At 43.2% G+C, this 4,878-nt stretch overlaps 1 non-coding gene across 1 annotated transcript; it reads right to left on the bottom strand.

Annotated features, from left to right (window-relative positions):
- Positions 1-4,218: 4,218 nt before the first annotated feature.
- On the bottom strand, positions 4,219-4,290 carry TRNAS-GGA (transfer RNA serine (anticodon GGA)). Its single transcript has one exon. It is a non-coding gene; the product is annotated as a tRNA-Ser (tRNA).
- Positions 4,291-4,878: the final 588 nt, after the last annotated feature.

The following is a 4,878-nucleotide window of genomic DNA, read 5'->3' as shown; positions in this document are numbered from 1 at the left end:
ATAAGTCATTATAGTACCTACCTCAGAAGCTTGTATTCATAGTAAGGATGAAATGAGACAATGAATGAAAAGCTTTTAAGCTCGGTGTAGTCAGTGTTCAATAAATGCTAGGTTTTGCTCTGTGCTTTCCTTTTCACTTTTCAACTGCCTTTTAAACTTCTAGAAGATGAGTCTTAATTTTTTTTCTTTGTTCTATAATATCTAGCACTCTGTTATATGCAAATAAAAGTAACTCAATTATAGCCAAAGGAAAGAATAAAGGAACAAAAGTAGAAACTCAAACATCAGAACCATGGACTCACAAGCCTTGAGAAGATTGGGTTTATTAAAAAGTGATGGTATAGGTCAAATGACATGTCTGATTTTTGGTAAATTATAAATATTAATGAGCATAACAATTTGGCATTTGATTCCTTACGTGTGTCAAGAAGAAAATATATTTTTCCCTCTACCCTTCCAGGTTCTTGGCTGAAACCCCTTGTAATAAAAGACAGATTAACATGAGAAAAACAATTTTAATTACATACATACTAAGTATAATAGTAATGGAGCCCCACAAAGATATGACACTCAAAAGGCAGTCAGACAATAGAGGCTTATAAGATCCCCTGGAGAAGGAACTGGAGAAGGCAACCCATTCCAGGATTCTTGCCTGGGAAATCCAATGGACAGAGGAGCCTGACTGGTTACAGTCCATGTGGTCGCAAAAGAGTCAGACTCAACTCAGCAATTAAACAACAACACATCACCCTGAGGCAAAGAATGCAGTATGGGTATGGGATGTTAAAGCAGGGTAGGTGAGTTGTGGGACAATGAGATCAGTAAATAAAGTTACTCTGCCAGTCAGATAAATTTTTGAGGTGAAAAAAATGACCTCTGAAAATAGCTCTCTCCATGCTACCAGCCCCTTTTCTAATGTAAGTTTCATTTATAAATGTAGATTTCCTTTAAGAAAGGGAAACTTCTACTCTGTTTTCAAACTTCTCCTATGTTTGCAGTTTCTCAAGATAATTCTTATGCCATAGAGGCATATTTTGGGGTCGAATTTCATTTGAAAATAGTGATGACTACAATAGATGATTCAGCCAAAAAAAAGAAATGACCCAACTAATGGTGTTACATAGACACAGGTTAGGAGGTAGTTCTCAGACTTGAGACTTCTGTGAATCACCTTTACAAAATTTCATTATATCAGTATACCACCAAAAAAAAAACTTCACAATTTGTGTTTTATACACATATCACCCTTACTATTATTTTCTTAACAGTTTTTTTCTTTAACTTAAATTGTGTTGAAAACAGGACAACAAGCCCAAAATGGAGTCACTTATGCCAAGCCCTATGTCACCAAGACTTAATTACAGTTTTGGCCTCTCCCAGAAATGGAATCAAGAACCAATCAGCCATCAGTTGCTTAGCACTAATGAGGTCATCTGCCTGATAGACACCTGCTGTCTCCTAAAGTGAAATGACCTTACCATAATCCACTTTTTGCCCAATTAACTTTCTTATTCCCACTCCCTTCCACCTATAATTTTTTTTTTCATTTTGTACAGCTCCTCAGAGCTCCTTTCTATCTGCTAGAAGGGATGCTGTCCAATTCATGAAATATTGAATAAAACCAATAAGATCTTTAAAAGTTTTGCAGTTGAACTTTGATTTTGTTAGGTATTTATAATAGGAAAAAGGAGTCCAGAATGGCAGTGGCTAAAAGACAAGGAAGGGAAAAGCCCGAAAAAATAGAAAAAAGGAAGGTCCGAAGATCAGAGTGAGGACCTGAGGTAAAACAAACAGCACCCCTGGCTAGCCCAATTTACATAGGGCAGGCCCAGGGGGAGGAGAAAAAACATGAAAAGAGAAGCCAAAATTGGGCTGGGGGCCTCTCTTCTCTTCGCATCTTTTGGGTTGGCATTCCCTCATACCTCAAGGATGTATTTTCCTTTACTTTCTAAATAAAACTGAGCTGTAACACAGAGCTGTAACACTGGTCTGTCCAAGGGCTGTCTGTCGCTTCAAATTTTTGTGGCAATGAGACAGAGCCAAGGAAATTGCAAACTCCTCCAACATCTATGGTGCCGTTTCTTGGATTTAACCTGACTGAAACAGCCTTAGCTTGGTCCCCGCAAGGAAGAGGCCAAGCACAGCAGGAGCCCAACTCAGCAAAAGCTCCCATGGTGAAAGCTAAACGTGAAGAAAACCGAGTGCAGGGGAAGTGACAAGAAGCTCAGTGTGCTGGAAACTGAGACAGAAAAAAACAAACTCAGCAGAAAGCTCACGTGGCTCAGCCTCAGATTCCAGAAAACCTCCAGTTAAGGTAGGCGGTCCTAACTCCTATGGCTGGAAGGACATATGTCTAACAAAATCTTAATTTCTTTACAATCTCATTTATTGTTTCCTCAAACCCCCCGTGAACAGGAGAGCAGCAGCAGGTGCAATTGAGGCACTCTGGCAAGGGCTACTCCTCAGTGTGTCCCAAAGGCTCCACTATCTGCTGGGCCCCAATAGCTGTTACCCAAGCGCATAGGGGTTCTTCTGTCCTTAATATTCTATGTGCCAAGGATCAGGCCAATGAAAACTGTGAGTACAGGCCAGGTATTTAGCAGATTTTCTGGCAGGTTATGAAGGGGATATGATGGCACGTTTTTCCCACTGCTTTTGTCTCCTGTCCTTCAGCTCCTCTCTCCCGGGACTTAAGCCCGGCCAAAACCCAAGATACCTGGTTTCAGGACCTAATGAACTTCAGCCTCTGATGTCTCATTGCAAAAATTCAGTGAGAGACACAGTGATAGGTAAGAGGTGGATTTATTCGGATTCAGAGAGAAGCACACTCCACAGGGTGTGGACCATCACAGAGGAGAGTGCAGGGGCAATGGAATGTGGTATGGCTAGTTTTTTCGAGCTAGGTGAATTTATTTTGGAATCTTTTGTTGACCATGATGGCTACTCCATTTCTTCTGAGGGATTCCTGCCCGCAGTAGTAGATATAATGGTCATCTGAATTAAATTCACCCATTCCAGTCCATTTTAGTTCGCTGATTCCTAGAATGTCAACGTTCACTCTTGCCACCTCCTGTTTGACCACTTCCAATTTGCCTTGATTCATGGACCTGACATTCCAGGTTCCTATGCAATATTGCTCTTTACAGCATCGGACCTTGCTTCTATCACCAGTCACTTCCACAGCTGGGTATTGTTTTTGCTTTGGTTCCATCCCTTCAATCTTCTGGAGTTATTTCTCCACTGATCTCCAGTAGCATATTGGGCACCTACTGACCTGTGGAGTTCCTCTTTCAGTATCCTATCATTTTGCCTTTTCAAACTGTTCATGGGGTTCTCAAGGCAAGAATACTGAAGTGGTTTGCCACTCCCTTCTTTAGTGGACCACATTCTTTAAGACCTCTCCACCATGACCTGCCCGTTTTGGGTGGCCCCACAGGTATGGCTTAGTTTCATTGAGTTAGACAAGGCTGTGGTCCTAGTGTGATTAGATGGACTAGTTTTCTGTGATTATAGTTTCAGTGTGTCTGCCCTCTGATGCCCCCTTGCAACACCTACCGTCTTACTTGGGTTTCTCTTACCTTGGATGTGGGGTATCTCTTCATGGCTGCTCCAGCAAAGTGCAGCCACTGCTCCTTACTTTGAAGGAGGGGTATCTCCTCACCACCTCCCCTCCTGACCTTGAACGTGGAATAGCTCCTCTATGCTCTCCTGTGCCTGCAGAGCCACAGCTTCTTGGACGTGGTGTTGCTCCTCCCAGCCACCGCCCCTGGCCACAGACATGGGGAAGCTCCTCTTAGATGTTCCTGTGCTGTCGCAGTCTAGCACTCTCGGCTGCCGCCCCAACCTCAGACACGGGGTAGCTCCTCCCAGCTTCTGCCCCTGACCTCGGACCATGGGGTAGCTCCTCTCCATCATGTTATGTGCGTCGTTGCAGCTGCCCGCACTATGTGTGCCATCACAGCTGCCCGTGCTATCCAAGGCAAACCATTCAATATCACAGTAATCCAAGTCTATGCCCCAACCAGTAACGCTGAAGAAGCTGAAGTTGAATGCTTCTGTGAAGACCAACAAGACCTTTTAGAAAAGTGAAAGTGAAGTCGCTCAGTCGTGTCCAACTCTTTGCGACCCCATGGACTGTAACCTACCATGCTGCTCCATCCATGGGATTCTCCAGGCAAGAGTACTTGAGTGGGCTGCCATTTCCTTCTCCAGGGGATCTTCCCAACCCAGGGATCAAACCCGGGTCTCCTGCATTCCAGGCAGACGCTTTAACCTCTGAGCCACCAGGGAAGCCCAACAAGACCTTTTAGAACACCCAAAAAAGATGTCCTTTTCATTATAGGGGACTGGAATGCAAAAGTAGGAAGTCAAGAAACACCTGGAGTAACGGGCAAATTTGGTCTTGGAATACGGAATGAAGCAGGGCAGAGACTAATAGAGTTTTGCCAAGAAAATGCACTGGTCATAGCAAACACCCTCTTCTAACAACACAAGAGAAGACTCTACACATAGACATCACCAGATGGTCAAAACTGAAATCAGATTGATTATATTCTTTGCAGCCAAAGATTGAGAAACTCTATACAGTCAGCAAAAACAAGACCAGGAGCAGACTGTGGCTCAGATCATGAATTCCTTATTGCTAAATTCAGACTTAAATTGAAGAAAGTAGGGAAACCACTAGACCATTGAGGTATGACCTAAATCAAAACCCTTATGATTATACAGTGGAAGTCAGAAATAGATTTAAGGGAGTAGATCTGACAGATAGAGTGCCTGATGAACTATGGACGGAGATTCATGACATTGTACAGGAGACAGGGATCAAGATCATTCACATGGACAAGACATGCAAAAGAGCGAAATGGCTGTCTGGGG

The sequence above is a fragment of the Bubalus kerabau genome, chromosome X (assembly GCF_029407905.1).
Source record: "Bubalus kerabau isolate K-KA32 ecotype Philippines breed swamp buffalo chromosome X, PCC_UOA_SB_1v2, whole genome shotgun sequence".
NCBI classification, from domain to species: domain Eukaryota; kingdom Metazoa; phylum Chordata; class Mammalia; order Artiodactyla; family Bovidae; genus Bubalus; species Bubalus kerabau.
This window is presented reverse-complemented; position numbering and strand designations above follow the sequence as displayed.